Here is a 19,037-nt window from a genome sequence, read left to right on the forward strand (position 1 = left end):
GTTACAGGACTAGTCCATGGAATTGCTTAGTTCGCAGTCCTGGGCTGTCTGACTTGAAAGGTCTTTGTCTTATTCACTGCTCTAAGTTACATTAGATACCTGTGTAAAATAATTTCTGGAAGTTTCCTTCTAATTAGGATTTTAAGAATATGACAAAGGGATTGCTGAGTGCTTATGACAATTACAACATGTAATTCAGTTATTTTAGTGAACGTAATATAGAGGACCGATCTTAGCTATGGTCATCTGTCCTTTGAGATTTGGATAAAATTGATCCAATTTTCTGCTTGCACTAAACTCTTATGTCCCGTGTTTGCTTTCTCCTTACCCATCCATGAGTGGCATGCAATTTGTGCTCTATGAGTTCTCTTAGAAATGGTTGTGTGTAAAACATAGACTTCGTTAAAAACTTGGGAGGCAGTGATTGGGTTTTAATTTGTAGCAGTGAAAACAAAATTAAATATTAAGCATACCATAAAATTAAATATATTAATTTTATTACAGGAATAAGCTAGAGTTCACAGTGTAGAAACAGAATAAAAATCAAAGTTGTCTTTCACTTTATATCATATATTTTATCTTTAATATATCATACGTGAGATGCCTGTCTTTCTGACATCTCACCACTTGGAAATCCTTCCCCTTGCTGCCTTTCTCAAGGCACCAGGACCCAGCCATGCTCAGGCTCACCACTCCTCTTCAAAAGCCTCCTTGTAGCTCAGTCCCCCTCACTTTTTTTTTACGTGTAGAATCTAGTTTTCTATCTTCTCTAAGTGGCTTATGAACATGCTCTCCAAAGAAAAAGGCCATTTACCTCTTTACTCATCTTTTAGTAGCCTGGCAAACCTGTAAGTTTCATCATTTCTTCTTCCACTCAAAGTCCTCATCATTGTAAAGGTAAGAAATAGACCATTTTCTCTCCTTACTATCCATATGCTAACCCCCAAAATATTCAAAGGGAGAAGCTTCTACCATCAGATCTGGTTTCATGTATCTACTTAAAATTTTTTTTCCTGTTGCATATTCACATACTACACAGATACACAAAATCTATTATGAAGTAATATTCTGTTATTTACAAGTATTTCGTAAGAAGTGGAAGGAAACTCTAAGAAGATGCTTTTTCACTTCATTTTGGGCATTATCTAATGCTACCAACTCTCTTGCGTATGTTCCATATTTGCCCCCACTTCACATTGGCCTGTGTATACTTACTTTCACTTGTATGGATCATTTGAAGAAAATGTGTTGTCTTTTTAGCTTAGTCAAGGAGATGGCTGAGGTTCTGCATTATAGCATCGGGGGAGCATTGGACGACTCTAGGTAGGCTGAATAGCTGAGTGCCAACTTGACTCATGTTAATATACTAGCTGTGCAACATTGGACAAGCATGCTACCTCTCTAAGCTTTGTTTTTCTTATGGTAAAATAAGGAACAAGTAATAATTAAGTATTGTGAAGATTAAAATTGAAATCATTCTAGGAGGAGCATTTAACATGGGGCTTGGCGTATAGAAAGCACTCAACAAATGCAAGTTGCTCATTTATGATCTCATTATTATTATTGCTCATATAATAATCTCATCATTTCTATTCTTTCCAAAAAGAATTGTGAATGCTTGTCTCTAATTATTTATTACTTTAGGAATAAGGTCACACCTTTGCAAAACCCACAGCTCCCTGTTTCTTCTTTCAATGTTCTGTGCTCCAACCTGTTGCTTATGTGTTCTGTGCCTGAAGGGGGATTTATCTTCTTTTACACAGAAATGAACTACTGTTTGGGCAGAAAATGGATGTCTTGACCCTCTTTGTACAATACTATTTAAATCAAACATTCTCTTCCAAACTTTACCTGCCCAGTGTTGTAACCTTAGGTGTATCTCTGGTGAATCATTTCTCCCTGACATTGTGTTTGCTACATTAGTTCGTATTATCCTGTTTTATAGAGGATGAACTGTGATCAGAGGTTGAGTCACATGTATGGTGTAGCCATGTAACTAGTCATTACCTCCCCAGAGTTTGATTCATAGAAGGGTCCAAAACATGTTTGTTCCTTGAAGAAGTCATTCAGCAAATACTTCTTGTGCAACGAGATAGTGATGAAATGAATGCATGTTCAGAGAAATTCTAAAATGGTAGGTCTGCACCATTATTAGGCTGAAGGATAAACTTTGTCCTTTTCAATAAAATCTTTATCCATCTTTGTCAAGCCATTAGCAAGGAAATGTGAAAATGTACTTAGGTTGATCTGTAGACCCGTGTCTATAACACAGAAGTCCAATGATGTTTTTTCTCCCTGGACAGACAAAAACACCATGAATTGTGTGCAATCCAGTGAGACCATTACCTAGAGTTGCCATCATGGTCTGGATGTAAAAACCGTAACAATTCTTACTGACTTCAGTTGGAAAACAAAATCTTCCAGAAAGGCTGAGGACAGCTGTAAAGGCTAAGACAGGCTCTAAATTATTCTTCTTCAGAGGAGGTTTGGCACATTAGAGCAATTCAATTACAGTCTTAGAGAAAAGGGGACCTCTGAGGTCACCTCAGTGTACCTCACCACAGGTATCAAGCTGCTCAGAGAAGTTGCCACTTATCCAGGGAACACAGCATCCCAAGTGTCTCAGGACGGGCTGAGATTCTAAAATTCCCTGGATGGTTCTCACTTTGGTCCCTTCTCTCGATCACTACTAATTAACCTTAGCTCAAGCCTTAAGGTTTCTTCTCTAGGCTCTGGCGTCAGACTAACAAGTCTCTGTCTGGTGTCTAGCCCCCATTCCACTCAGTCGCAATTGCCCAACATTCTTTTTAACTATAAATCTGCCCATGTTAATTATCTGCTCAGAATGTTTCAACTCTTTGCATGGCCTTCAAAGACCGAAGTGTTTTGGTCTCTGTCTACGTATTCCATTTCATTTTCTTTCTCACATCTTATGTTCCACTAGTATTGACATCTCTGTGCCTTTACATGTGCCGTTTTCTTTTTGGTACCCTTGTCCTTCCTCCGCCTCACTGTTCAGTCATCGTCTCTTCCCAAATGTATGCCTCTTCCCCCCTGCTGGGCGAAGGGTCCTGTTTTTCCCTTTGAACGTCCTCTGCTTACCATTCCAAAGGAGTGTTTTGTCCTTCAGTGAAATCATCATCAGAGGCTAAACACTGATCCTGATGTGGCTTAAATATGTTGTTTTAAATTTGAATTCAAATCCTTTCAAGCTTTAGTCTTCAATAGATGCTCTGTGACCGAACATATTGGAGACTATTTATATAATGGTTTAACACATACTTTTTCTTTTTTTAAATTGAGGTATATTGGACTTAACAACATTATATTACTTAGAATATTATATTAGTTTCAGGTATACAATGTAGTGATTCAGTATTTTTGTAGATTACAAACCATACAAAGTTATTATAAAATATTGACTACATTCCCTGTGCTGTACAGCACATCACTGTGACTTATTTTATAGCTGGCAGCTTGTACCTCTTAATCCCCTTCATCTATCGATATTTTGCCTCTCTTCCTACCCCTCTCCCTTCTGGTAAGCCCTAGTTCTCTGTAAGTTTGCTTCTATTTTGTTATATTTGTTCATTTGTTTTGTTTTTTAGATTCCATATATAAGTGAAAACATACAGTGTTTGTCTTTCTGTCTGATTTTTCTCACTAAGCATAAAAACCTCCAGGTCTATACTTGTTGCAAATGGCAAGATTTCATTCTATTCCAGTGTGTGTGTGTATCTCACATTTTCTTTATCCATCCATTTGCTGATGGGCACTTAGGTTGCTTCTGTATCTTGGCTACTGTATAATAAATAATGCTGCAGTTAGCACTGGGGTGAATATATCTTTACAAATTAGTGTTTTCATTTTCTTCAGATATATACCCAGGAGTAGAACTGCTAGATCACATGGTAGTTCTATTTTTAATTTTTTGAGGAACCTCCATACTGTTTTCCATAGCAGCTGCACCCATTTACATTCCCATCGACAGTGTACTATGGTACTCTTCTTCACATTCCCTCCAACAGTTATTTCTGTCTTTTTGACTACTGTCATTCTGACAAGTGTGTTGGTGATATCACTGTGGTTTTGATTTGCATTTCCTGATGATTAATAATGTTGAGCATCTTTTCAAGTGCCTGTTAGCCATCTACATGTCTTTTTGGAAAAATGACTATTCAGGTCCTCTGCCCATTTTTTAATCAGCTTTTTTAATATTAAGTTGTATGACTTCCTTATGTATCTTGAATATTAAACTCTTATCATACACATCATTTGCTTACTACTCAGTGGGTTGCCTTTTTGTTTTGTTGATTTCCTTCACTGTGAAACAGCTTTTTAGTTTTATTAGGTCCCATTTGTTCATTTTTGCTTTTGCTGCCCTTACCTGAGGAGAGAGATCCAAAAAATATTGCTAAAACTGATTTTGAAGAGTGTATTGCTTGTGTTTTCCTCTAGAATTTTTATGGTTTCCTCTAGAATTTTTATGGTTTCAGATCTTATGTTTAAGTCTAATCCATTTGAGTTTCTTCTTGGATGTTGTGTGAGAAAATGCTCTAGTTTCTTTTATATATGGCTGCCCAGTTTTCCCAACACTGCTTATTGAAGAGACTATCTTTTCCCCATTGTATGTTCTTGCCTCCTTTGTTGTAGATTAATTGTATGGTTTTATTCCTGGGCTCTCTATTCTGTTCCATTGATTTATGTGTCTTTTTTGGTGCCAGTACCATACTGTTTTGATTACCGTAGCTTTGTAGTATAGTTTGAAATCAGGACATGTGATACCTCCAACTTTGTCTTCTCAAGATTTCTTTGGCTATTTGGGGTCTATTGTGGTCACATACAAGTTTTAGGATTATTTATTCTAGTTTTGTCAAAAATGCCAAGGGTATTTTCATAGTGAGTACATGGAATTTGTAGACTGCTTTGGGTAGTATGGACATTGTAGCACTATTAATTCATGTGATCCATGAGCATGGTATATCTTTCATCCATGAGCATGGTATATCTTTCCATTTATTTGTGCTGTCTTCAATTTCTTTCATCAGTGTCTTATTTTTCAGCCTATAGGTTTTTCCCCTCCTTGGTTAAGTTTATTTCTAAGTGTTTTATTTTTTCTGATTTGATTTTAAATGGGACTGTTTTCTTGATTTTGCTTTCTGATAGTTCATTTTTAGTGTATAAAAATGCAACAGATTTCTGTACATTAACTTTTTATCCTACAAATTTACTGAATTCATTTATTCTAACCGTTTTTTTTAATGAAGTCTTTAGGTAGACTCTTTCTATATATAGTATCATATCATCTTCAAATAGTGGCAGTTTTACTTCTAGCCCCTTCCAGTTTGGATGCCTTTTATTATTTTTTGTCATCTGTTGTGGCTACAACTTCCAATAAATATTACCTAGGGTGTGTCATAAATGGCCTTTATTATGTGGAGATATTTTCCATCTCTACTAACTTTGTCTACTAATTTTGTTGAGAACTTGCACCATGAGATGATGTTGAATTTTGTCAGATGCTTTTTCTACGTCTATTGAGATGATCATGTAATTTTTATCCTTTGTTAATGTAGTGTAGCATGCTGATTGATTTGTAGCTATTGACCCATCCTTGCATCCCTGAGATAAATTCCACTTGATAATAATGTATGATCTTTTTAATGTATTGTTGAATTCAGTTTGCTAATATTTTGTTGAGGATTTTTGAATCTAGGTTCGTCAGGGATATTTGCCTGTAATTTTCATTTTTTGTGGTGTCTTTGTCTGGTTTTAGTATCGGGGTAATGCTGGCCTTGTAGAATGAGTTTGAAAGTGTTCCCTCCTCTTCATTTTTTTGACATAGTTTGAGAAGGATAGGTATTGACTCTTCTTTAACTGTTTGGTAGAATTCCTCTTGTCTGGTCCTGAACTATTGCTTGTTGGCAGTTTTTTGATTAGTGATTCAGTTTCATTACTAGTGATTAGTCTGTTCAGATTTACTACTTCTTCCTAATTTGGTCTTGGATGATTATATATTTCTAGTTATTTATCCATTTCGTCTAGGTTTTCCAATTTGTTGACGTATATCTGTTCATAGTATTCTCTTATCATTGTTTGTATTTATGTCATATTGATTGTAATTGTACTTGTTTGGACCCCCCTCTCTCTTTTTTCTTGATGGGTCTGGCTAAAGATTTATCAATTTTGTTTATCTTTTCAACAAACCAGCTCTTAGTTTCACTGATCACTGATCTTTTCTATTGTTTGTTGGTCTCTATTTTATTTATTTCTGCTCTGATCTTTATTATTTCCTTCCTTCTGCTAATTTTTGCCTCTGTTCTTTTCTAATTCCTTTAGGTTGAAAGTTAGGCTTTTCATTTGAGACTTCTCTTGCTTCATTAGGTAGGCCTGTATTGCTATGAACTTCCTTCTTAGAACTACTTTTGCTGTGTCCCACAGATTTTGGAAAGTTGTATTTCTATTTTCATTCATCTCAAGGTATTTTTTTGATATCCTCTTTGATTTCTTCATTGACCCATTACTTTTGTAGTAGCATGGTGTTTAGTCTCCATGTGTTTGTGGTTTTTCCAGTTTTCTTCCTAGAGTTGATTTCAGTCTTCTTAAATTTACTGAGACGTGTTTTGTGGCCTAGCATGGTGATCTATCTTGGAGAAACTTCCATGTGTGCTTGAAAAGAATGTGTATTCTGTTGGGTTTGGATGGATGTTCTATAGATATCTATTGTGTCATTTAAGGCCACTGTTTCCTTATTGATTTTATGTCTGGATGATCTATCCATTGATGTAAGTGGAGTATTACAATTTCTCCCTTTATGTCTGTTAATATTTGCTTTATATATTTAGGTGCTCCTGTATTAGGTTATATGTTTGAGAATGTTATATTCTCTTCTTGGATTGACTCTTTTATCATTATATGTAATGATATATAATGCCCTTCTTTGTCTTTTGTTATAGACTCGGTTTTAAAGTCTACTGATATGAATATTGCTACCCCAACTTTCTTTTTACTTCCATTTGCATGGAAATCTACCGCTCACCTTTAATCTGTGTGTATCTTTAGCTCTGAAGTGAGGCTCTTGTAGACAGAATTTGTATGGGTCCTTTTTTTAACCATTCAGCCACCCTATCTTTTGACTGGAGCATTTAGCCCATTTACTTTTAAAGTGATTATTGATAGGTATGTAGTTGTTGCTATTTTGTTACATGTTTCTTGGTTCTTTGCAGTTGTTGCTTTCCTTGGAAAAAGATCTAAAGGCAAAACTGAGTTAGGCAGAATAATGGCTAGCCCCAAAATGCCCATATCCTAATACTTAGAACCTGTGAATATGTTAAGTTACATGACAAAAGGAAATTAAGGTAGCAGATAAACAGCGTGGTTATCCTGGATCATCCAGGCGAGCTCAACATAATCACAAGGGTTCTTAAAAGAGGGAGGCAAAGAGGGGGTCAGAGAGATGTAATGTTGCTGGTTTTGAAGGTGGAGGAAGGGAGTCATGAGCCAAGGGAGGTGGGTGACTTCTAGAGAATTAAAAATGCAAGAAAATGGATTTAACCCTAGAACCTCTAGAAGGAATGTAGCCCTACAAACACTTTGTGAGACCCGTGTCAGATGTCTGACAGAACTGTTGTTTGATGATAAATTTGTGTTACCACTAAGTCAGCAATTTGTTACAGCAGTAATATAAAATTAATATGCAAAGATTGAAGGAAAAAAATTTTGAATTTCTGATGGATAGGACTCTAAAGTTTTGGGGCACTGTATTGGTAGTTAAGACTGCCTATAAAGTAAAGAAATGGATTTTCTTGAGGAGATCATGAATGCTCATAGCCCATAAATCCTAACAGCTTATATGTTTCTCATTCTTTACATTTTTCTTATCAGCAGACTTCAGGGAAAGTCTTCAGGGAAAGTCAGAGTGCCTTCAGCAGTCATGAGAATGCTAGGGGCCTGGCATGGTCTTGCTCTCCCTTGTGTGTAAGGGTAGATGATTTGATGCTGGTGAGAAAGATGTTGGGGCAGCAGTTCTGTCAGATGCTGGACAACATCTGTTGATCCTTCATCATGATAATGACAAGAACCATAATGACCATTAATTGTTTGTTTAGCATATTTCAGAAGCTGTACATTATTATACTGACCATAAAGAGAAAAATCATATGAAGGAGTTATTACACCTATGTGTAAAACCAGGAAACTAAACTACAAAGAAGTTGTACTAAGTGACTCACCCAAAGGTGTAGAACACATAAAATCATGGTGCCTTTACAGCGGTTTAGGCCTTTGTGACCCAAGACTGTGCTTTGTACACTGTATTGTACTGTCTCCCCAGCAAGCTGCACCTCTATTTTTCATTTTGGAATAAAAAAGCAGCTGGCAAAAATTTCTATCACGAAGACTTCAGTTGGAGGCTTCCGGGAAGATGGCGGAAGAGTAAGACGCGGAGATCACCTTCCTCCCCACAGATACACCAGAAATACATCTACACGTGGAACAACTCCTACAGAGAACCTACTGAACACTGGCAGAAGACCTCAGACCTCCCAAAAGGCAAGAACCCCCGCACGTACCTGGGTAGGGCAAAAGAATAAACAGAGACAAAAGGATAGGGACAGGACCTGCACCAGTGGGAGGGAGCTGTGAAGGAGGAAAGGTTTCCACACACTAGGAAGCCCCCTCGCGGGCGGCGGAGGGGGACGCTTCGGACCTGCAGAGGAGAGTGCAGCAACAGGGGTGCGGAGGGCAAAGCAGAGATTCCCACACAGAGGATTGGTGCCGACCAGCACTCACCAGCCCAAGAGGCTTGTCTGCTCACCCGCCGGGGTGGGCAGGGCTGCGAGCTGAGGCTTCGGTCAGAGCACAGGGAGAGGACTGGGGTTGGCGGCGTGAACACAGCCTGCAGGGGGTTAGTGTGCCATGGCTAGCCGAGAGGGAGTCCAGGAAAAGGTCTGGAGCTGCTGAAGAGCCAAGAGACTTTTTCTTCCCTCTTTGTTTCCTGGTGCATGAGGAGAGGCATGAGGAGAGGGGACTAAGAGCGCTGCTTAAAGGAGCTCCAGAGACAGGCGTGAGCCGTGGCTAACAGCACGGACACCAGAGGTTGGCATGAGACGTTAAGGCTGCCACCACCAAGAAGATCACTATCCACACCCCGCTTCCAGGGAGACTGCAGCCCGCCACTGGCAGGGTCCCGGGATCCAGGGACAACTCAGGGACAACTTCCCTGGGAGAATGCATGGTGCGCCTCAGGCTGGTGCAATATCACGCCAGCCTCTGCCGCCGCAGGCTTGCCCCGCGCCCCTCCCTCCCCCCCCCCCCCCGGCCTGAGTCAGCGGCTCCTTTAACCCCGTCCTGTCTGAGCAAAGAGATGCCTGCCAGCAACCTACACGCAGAGGCAGGCCAAATCCAAAACTGAGGCCCTGGGAGCTGTGAAAACAAAGAAGGGAAATCTCTCCCAGCAGCCTCAGAAGCAGCAGATTAAAGCTCCACAATCAACTTGATGTACCTGCATCTGTGGAATACGTGAATAGACAACGAATCATCCCCAATTAAGGAGGTGGACATTGAGAGCAAGATTTATGATTTTTTCCCCTTTTCCTCTTTTTGTGAGTGTATGTGTATGCTTCTGTGTGAGATTTTGCCTGTATAGCTTTGCTTCCACCATTTGTCCTAGGGTTCTATCCGTCCATTTTTTTCCTCAATAATATTTTATTTTAATAATTTTATCTTACTATATTTTATTTTACCTTACTTTATTTTATCTTCTTTCTTTCCTTCCCTCCTTCCTTCATCCCTCCCCCTCCTTTCTTTCTTTCTACTTCTACTAATTCTTTCTACTTTTTCTCCCTTTTATGCTGAGCCATGTGGATGAAAGGCTCTTGGTGCTGCAGCCAGGAGTCAGTGCTGTGCCTCTGAGGTGGGAGAGACTACTTCAGGACACTGGTCCACAAGAGACCTCCCAGCTCCACATAATATCAAACAGCGAAAATCTCCCAGAAATCTCCTTGTCAACACCAGCACCCAGCTTCACTCAACGACCGGTAAGCTACAGTGCTGGACATCCTATGCCAAGACAGGAACACAACCCCACCCATTAGCAGAGAGGCTGCCTAAAATCATAGTAAGTCCACAGACACCCCGAAACACACCACCAGATGTGGACCTGCCCACCAAGATCCAGCCTCATCCACCAGAACACAGGCACTAGTCCCCTCCACCAGGAAGCATACACAACCCACTGAACCAACCTTAGCCACTGGGGACAGACACCAAAAGCAAGGGGAACTACGAACCTGCAAAATGGAGACCCCAAACACAGTAAGGTAAGCAAAATGAGAAGACAGAAAAACACACTACAGATGGAGGAGCAAGATAAAAACCCACCAGACCTAACAAATGAAGAGGAAATAGGCAGTCTACCTGAAAAAGAATTCAGAATAATGATAGTAAAGATGATCCAAAATCTTGGAAATAGAATAGACAAAATGCAAGAAACATTTAACAAGGACCTAGAAGAACTAAAGAGGAAACAAGCAACGATGAACAACACAATAAATGAAATTAAAAATACTGTAGAAGTGATCAATAGGAGAATAACTGAGGAAGAAGAACGGATAAGTGACCTGGAAGATAAAATAGTGGAAATAACTACTGCAGAGCAGAATAAAGAAAAAAGAATGAAAAGAACTGAGGACAGTCTCAGAGACCTCTGGGACAACAGTAAATGCACCAACATTCGAATTATAGGGGTCCCAGAAGAATAAGAGAAAAAGAAAGGGACTGAGAAAATATTTGAAGAGATTAGAGTTGAGAACTTCCCTAATATGGGAAAGGAAATAGTTACTCAAGTCCAGAAAGCACAGAGAGTCCCATACAGGATAAATCCCAGGAGAAATACACCAAGACACATATTAATCAAACTCAAAAATTAAATACAAAGAAAACATATTAAAAGCAACAAGGGAAAAACAACAACTAACACACAAGGGATTCCCGATAAGGTTAACAGATGTCACAAAGAAAGAAAACTACAGGCCAATATCACTGATGAAAACAGATGCAAAATTCGTCAACAAAATACTAGCAAACAGAATCCAACAGCACATTAAACGGATCATACACAATCATCAAGTGGGGTTTATTCCAGGAATGCAAGGATTCTTCAATATACGTAAATCAATGAACGTGATAAACCATATTAACAAATTGAAGGAGAAAAACCATATGATCATCTCAATAGATGCAGAGAAAGCTTTCGACAAAATTCAACACCCATTTATGATAAAAACCCTGCAGAAAGTGGGCATAGAGGGAACTTTCCTCAACATAATAAAGGCCATATATGACAAACCCACAGCCAACATCATCCTCAATGGTGAAAAACTGAAACCATTTCCACCAAGATCAGGAACAAGAGAAGGTTGCCCACTCTCACCACTCTTATTCAACATAGTTTTGGAAGTTTTAGCCACAGCAATCAGAGAAGAAAAGGAAATAAAAGGAATCCAAATCAGAAAAGAAGAAGTAGAGATGTCACTGTTTGCAGATGACATGATACTATACATAGAGAATCCTAAAGACTCTACCAGAAAACTACTAGAGCTAATCAATGAATTTGGTAAAGTAGCAGGATACAAAATTAATGCACAGAAATCTCTGGCATTCCTATACACTAATGATGAAAAATCTGAAAGTGAAATTAAGAAAACACTCCCATTTACCATTGCAACAAAAAGAATAAAATATCTAGGAATAAACCTATCTAAGGAGACAAAAGACCTGTATGCAGAAAATTATCAGACACTGATGAAAGAAATTAAAGATGATACAAATAGATGGAGAGATATACCATGTTCTTGGATTGGGAGATTCAACATTGTGAAAATGACTCTACTATCCAAAGCAATCTACAGATTCAGTGCAATCCCTATCAAACTACCACTGGCATTTTTCACAGAACTAGAACAAAAAATTGCACAATTTGTATGGAAACACAAAAGACCCCGAATAGCCAAAGCAATCTTGAGAACGAAAAACGGAGCTGGAGGAATGAGGCTCCCTGACTTCAGACTATACTACAAAGCTACAGTAATCAAGACAGTATGGTACTGACACAAAAACAGAAAGATAGATCAATGGAACAGGATAGAAAGCCCAGAGATAAACCCATGCACCTATGGTCACCTTATCTTTGATAAAGGAGGCAGGAATGTACAGTGGAGAAAGGACAGCCTCTTCAATAAGTGGTGCTGGGAAAACTGGACAGGTATATATAAAAGTATGAGATTAGAACACTCCCTAACACCATACACAAAAATAAGCTCAAAATGGATTAAAGACCTAAATGTAAGGCCAGAAACTATCAAACTCTTAGAGGCAAACATAGGCAGGACACTCTATGACATAAATCACAGCAAGATCATTTTTGACCCACCTCCTAGAGAAATGGAAAGAAAAACAAAAATAAATGGGACCTAATGAAACTTCAAAGCTTTTGCACAGCAAAAGAAACCATAAACAAGACCAAAGGACAACCCTCAGAATGGGAGAAAATATTTGCAAATAAAGTAACTGACAAAGGATTAATCTCCAAAATTTACAAGCAGGCTCATGCAGCTTAATAACAAAAAAACAACCCAATCCAAAAATGGGCAGAAGACCTAAATAAACATTTCTCCAAAGAAGATATACAGACTGCCAACAAACACATGAAAGAATGCTCAACATCACTAATCATTAGAGAAATGCAAAACAAAACTACAATGAGATATCATCTCACACCAGTCAGAATGGCCATCATCAAAAAATCTAGAAACAATAAATGCTGGAGAGGGTGTGGAGAAAAGGGAACCCTCTTGCACTGTTTGTTGGAATGTGAATTGATACAGCCACTATGGAGAACAGTATGGAGGTTCCTTAAAAAACTACAAATAGAACTACCACATGACCCAGCAATCCCAGTACTGGGCATATACCCTGAGAAAACCATAATTCAAAACGAGTCATGTACCAAAATGTTCACTGCAGCTCTATTTACAATAGCCCAGAGATGGAAACAACCTAAGTGTCCCTCATCGGATGAATGGATAAAGAAGATGTGGCACATATATACAATGGAATATTACTCAGCCATTAAAAGAAACGAAATTGAGCTATTTGTAATGAGGTGGATAGACCTAGAGTCTGTCATACAGAGTGAAGTAAGTCAGAAAGAGAGAGACAAATACCATATGCTAACACATATATATGGAATTTAAGGAAAAAGAATGTCATGAAGAACCTAGGAGTAAGACAGGAATAAAGACACAGACCTGCTAGAGAATGGACTTGAGGATATGGGGAGGGGTAAGGTGTGACAAAGCCAGAGAGAGGCATGGACATATATACACTACCAAAGGTAAGGTAGATAGCTAGTGGGAAGCAGCCGCATAGCACAGGGAGATCAGCTCGGTGCTTTGTGACCGCCTGGAGGAGTGGGATAGGGAGGGTGGGAGGGAGGGAGACGCAAGAGGGAAGAGATATGGGAACATATGTATATACATTGCTGATTCATTTTGTTTTAAAGCAGAAGCTAACACACCATTGTAAAGCAATTATACTCCAATAAAGATGTTAAAAAATAAAAAAAATAAAAATAAAAAATTTGTATCACACCTTCCTTTATGAAATCTGCCCTCCCTTCCCTAAAACCAATCCTGTACACAGAGCTGTTTGATATATTAGATAGTCAGTGCTCACTATTTTTAGTAGATGTTGCACATCAGTCTGCTGCTTACGGTACTGAAGAACTAGTATTTCACTACAATATCATCATACGAAATATCATTGTATTTTCCCAGGCACAGTGTTGTGATATGCAGTAACACTTAACTCATAGTCTATTAGGACGTTTTCCCAGAACAAAATGTGTCCCAGAAGAAACCATGTGATGTGGTTTATCCTGGTGTGTTATTTTCTCCAGAGCACTTGTCTCCTCCCCCTCAAAGCTCACATATTTTAAGCTTCACAAATAACACTTTCAAGAGGACTGTGAAATGAAAGGCCCACACAGTGATGGAGGACTGTAGGGGGCATGCGTGTGTGCTTGCTTTCCTTAGCCAGATTCTGAAAAGGTACAGAATGTGGGAGGTGTTATGATAGGTTTCATGAGGCCTGGGGAACATGAAAGAATCCCTTCATCAGCCTTATTTTTGCAGAACTTCAAAGGGAGGCCAAGAAAGAATATGTTTAGGAGCAGTCAGGCTAGAAATTCACCATCTACTCTTGTTTGTTTCAATTGTGTTTCAAGTCCATTGCTCAGGTGACCTCATGCTGTGCTGGGAACTGACAGGGGTGGTGAGCACCACTGCTTGTCAGAACTTTACTAAGTTGCCACCTGGGTTTTTTTCTTTCCATCTCAGGCTATGCACATTCATCTGGAATGGAAGGTGGTGACTAAGGAACCAGCAGATAAGAGATTTGTATCTTTTAGGGTTGACCTATATATTTTATCCCCAAGAAGTTGGAGGTGAGAAAATTCATACTTTTATTTATATTAATCAATCATTTTAATTAAATATAACCAGTGTACTCAAAACCTAAGTACCTCCTGGTTCAAAGAAAATACTGTTTTATCTTCTCTCTAGACCATGCCAGTTCATACATCCTGTGGATAATATTAAACATGATAACTGGCATTATCCTGCCCTTGAGAAACTTGTCTAATTGGCGAGAAGAGACCTCACATGTGGAACAATCCAGAAGTACTTAAGGCACCTACCATAAAGGCTTAACACATTAAAGAACTGAGAATTATTTGGCTATAACAGAGAATCTGCTAAATTAATGGCATGGCCAATACATGCCATATTTCCAGAGGGTGCTAGGACTATGGGCCAAAATTACCTGGGAATGTTCGAGAAGGCAGTGAGTGTATAAGCTGAACTTCAAGGAAATCTGTAGGAATTGAAGGGGTAGAGGAGAAAAACAAGGGCATTCTAGGTGGCAAGGCTGCTGCATGCCCGTCCCCAGGTAGGTCCGGGAGGAATTGGAGAGGTTGGAAAAGGGGTTGGAGAGGCAGGTTAGGCAAGGCCTTGAGTGCTTTCATAAAAGTTTACACCGGGTTCTTCAGGTAAAGGCAGCATGTTTCTTTTTTTTTTAAATCAGAGTAGTGGCAGGTATGAAAGTATGGGCTGAGGGGCACTGGCTGTGGTGAACAGGATGTTCTGGGTGATACAGGGACAGGGAATAGGGTGTCCGGCTGGGGAGGTCCTCTAATGGACCCAGCAGTGAGAGAAGAGGGCAGGAGAATGATGAGTAGCCCCCTTAAGTGCCAGATACCTTTCATATATGATCCCGTTTGTTTTTATCCTCTGGAAATCCTGCACAGTGGCTATGACTCTCCTTACTTTAAAGATGAAGAAACTGAAGCTTGGGCAAGTATGATAATGAGCTTCACGTCAAAAGACTACTATTTTAGTAGAACTTTTCTTGGCTCTAAATCCCCTGTTCTTTCCACTTTGTCAGGCTGCTGGGAGCTCATGAGCACAAAGTTACTGCATGTCCTGATTCAACCTCCACGTTGCAACTGCCAACAACAGAGCTTGTATCCCCCTCACAGACACACAAACGCGGTCAGCTCATCACTCCCACGCTTCCCAAGAGGCTGGGAAAGCGAACCAGAACGTTAATTGAAGTCCTCTCCTTCCTGAATTCCACCTTGGTGATCCCACGATATCACACACCTGTGAGCCTTTTCTCCCTTTCCGGGTGCTCTGGGAAAGATATACTTCATAGTATTTACATTTTGGAACCTTGAAAGGCAGGTTGTAATTAAATTCCTTTTTCTTTTTTTTCCACCTTGATGTCATCTGTTCTCACATGCACAACCAGATGTCCTATACACAACACCCTCCCAGGAATGATGGCCTTATCCTGGAATGATGTGTTTAGTGTCTCTCCCACACCTGACTGAGAGCTGTTTGAGACCAGGATGATTGCTTAAAATATATATATATATATATGCTTTCCTAAGTTCTGGATCTTCGTCTAACATCTTGATATACCTAACTGAAGTATACATTAAGAACTCTGACTACATCTATAGCACAATAAACAACTAGGCATTTCAAAAAATATTCACAAGAAAATCAGTGGATTCAAATATTCAGAATGATTAAACCATTGGACACGTGGATTTAATGTGGATGGTCCCCTGTTGTGAAGGCTTAGTATTTGTAGGTGCTCATCTTACACAGTAAGTAAACACAAATAGGAAACCAACATTTCTTACTAGATAGTCTCAGCCCCAGGTATTTTATTTATTTATCTTTGCAATGAATCTGTTTTTAGTCAATTTACTGTTATTTATATATTATTTTATGTATCAATATGCATTTTATGTGATATATATCTATAATATGCATTTTATGTGATATATATCTATATATATTTTATATTATTTATCATTCTTTAATTATTCAATTCATTTTGGTTTCTTCCCTGGCAGTATTTTTAAAATTTCTGTTTCACCCCATTGTCATGTTGCATAACAGAAACAAGTGAGATAACAAGTGACTTGAGTTTTAGTTCCTCTCCTGACTGTGACATTGAACAAGTCATTCCTCCTCATGCATCAAATTCCTCATCTGTAAAGTGACTGAGTTACTTTAAATAAGTGTTACAGTTTCTAAATAAGTGTTACAGTTTCACCAACTAACTCTCAAATTTACAGGCAAGGAAAAGTGGGATGGTTGTAGCTGAGGGCTAGTGTGTATCAAACTTGGAGGTTTCCAAGAAGTCATAAACCAGCCAGGTGGGTTTGACCTGATTGATAACTTTCCCGGCCTAGCATCTCAGCTTGGCTGCCTGCTTGACTCCTGACCAAACTTCCTGGCAGCCCTTCTAATGTTCGAGCATTCTGCGTAGGGGGTTTTGGAAGAAGTAAATATGCTGCAATTGAAGTTTCTGGTTTCCAACTTTTCACCCCTAGGAACCTTTTTTGTTAAATTGTTCCTTTAAGAATTTCTTTGTTTTTAAAGTTTGGCCAAGCAAACTTCATTATTTCTGTAATGGTTCTATTCCTTTGTATTTGTGTTGACAAAGAGATATTGAATTGTTAATCTGAGCTTTTTGGTAAAACAGTGATAATCATCAGTGTGACTCTCCAGTTAAAAGCAAAAAACTTCAATTGTTATTTCGTGTGACCTGTGTGGAGGTAAATGTATGATTTCCAATTATGACAGGGCTTCACATAAAGATGGAAAGATCTGGAGCAATACGGGGTGAGGGAAGGATACTGACTAGTGGCCCTTTGTTAGAGGTACATGGGAAGGGGAGTTCTCCGGGCCAAGCCAAGTTGTGGTTAGAGCAGAGGAAACGCACAGCCAAGTATTTCCACGTGTAGGCAAGCATGTTCACCAGAAACAATTGCAGATTTGAATGAAACAGCAGAAAGAACCCAAGAAGGGGCTTTAGGGAAGTACAGAACCAACAGTATGTGGAGTAACCTAAGATGACAGTCATGCGGTAGAGTAACTAATCCCAAGGTTTGAAACAATATTTTGGTGTAAAGTTACTTTGATACAATGCTAATTCAGTGTGAGGTGAGAGAATTCCACCTGGTGCAGTGTGTCTGGTTGGCTAGGGCAGTAAATTGAGATGGGTTCTCACGCTCTTGGATGGGAAGAATTAATGTTGTTAGAATGGCCACACTACCCAAAGCAATCTACAGACGTAATGTGATCCCTATCAAATTACCCACGACATTTTTCACGGAACTAGAAACAATGCTGAAATGCATATGGAACCATGAAAGACCCAGAAAGCAATCCTAAAGAAAAAGAACAAAGCAGGAGGCATAACCCTCCCAGGCTTCAGACAGTACAACAACGCTACAGTAATCAAACCGGCAAAACAGACATATGGATCAATGGAACAGAAGAGAGAGCCCAGAAATAAACCCACACACCTACGGTCAATTAATCTTCAACAAAGGAGGCAAGAATATACAGTGGGAAAAAGTCTCTTTAGTAAGTGGTGTTGGGAAAGTTGGACAGCCACGTGTGAATCGGTGAGGTTAGAACACACCCTTCTCACCATACACAAGAATAAACTCAAAACGGCTTAAAGACTTAAACATAAGACACGACACCATAAAACTCCTAAAAGAGATCATAGGCAATATATTCTCTGTCATAAATCATGCCAATGTTTTCTTAGGTTTCTTAGGTCAGTCTCCTAAAGCAATAGAAATAAAAACAAAAATAAACAAATGGGACCTAAATGAACTTAAAAGCTTTTGCACAGCAAAGGACATACCATAAACAAAACAAAAAGACAACCTATAGAATGGGAGAAAATATTTGCAAATGATGCACCCAACAAGGGCTTAATTTCCAAAATATACAAACAGTTCATACAACTAAACAACAAAAAACAACCCAATTGAAAAATGGGCAAAAGACCTAAATAGACATTTTTTCCAAAGAAGAACTACAGATGGCCAATAGGCACATGAAAAGATGCTCAACATCTCTAATCGTTAGAGAAATGCAAATCAAAACTACAATGAGGGGCTTCCCTGGTGGCGCAGTGGTTGAGAGGCCGCCTGCCGATGCAGGGGACACAGGTTCGTGCCCCGGTCCGGGAAGATCCCACATGCCACGGAGCGGCTGGGCCCGTGAGCCATGGCCGCTGAACCTGCACGTCTGGAGCCTGTGCTCCGCAATGGGAGAGGCCACAACAGTGAGAGGCCCGCATAAAACTACAATGAGGTATCACCTCACACCGGTCGGAATGGCGGCCATTAAAAAGCCTACAAATAACAAACACTGGAGAGGGTGTGGAGGAAAGGGAACCCTCCTACACTGTTGGTGGGAATGTTAGTTGGTACAGGCACTGTGGAAAACAGTATGGAGGTTCCTCAGAAAACTAGAATTACCATACAATCCAGGGCGTATATCCAGACAAAAACTCTAACTCAAAGAGATACGTGCACCTCTACGTGCATACCAGCACTACTCACAATAGCCAAGACATGGAAATGACCTCAATGTCCACTG

General features: G+C 39.4%; 1 protein-coding gene across 8 annotated transcripts in view; it reads left to right on the forward strand.

Moving 5' to 3' along the window:
* The window catches only part of LOC115846062 (uncharacterized), a 329,078-nt gene that overhangs the window by 273,148 nt on the left and 36,893 nt on the right, over window positions 1-19,037 (forward strand). The window contains exon 4 of one of the 8 annotated variants that reach the window (XM_070046858.1): window positions 15,502-15,931. The exons of 6 other annotated variants lie outside the window; for them this stretch is intronic. The gene's annotated coding sequence lies outside the window, so the exon portion shown is untranslated. Of the gene's footprint in view, window positions 1-8,108; window positions 9,201-15,501; window positions 15,932-19,037 lie in introns of those variants that run through there. One more of the 8 variants, XM_070046856.1, reaches the window with a different exon arrangement.

Source organism: Globicephala melas, chromosome 12, assembly GCF_963455315.2.
Source record: "Globicephala melas chromosome 12, mGloMel1.2, whole genome shotgun sequence".
NCBI lineage: Eukaryota > Metazoa > Chordata > Mammalia > Artiodactyla > Delphinidae > Globicephala > Globicephala melas.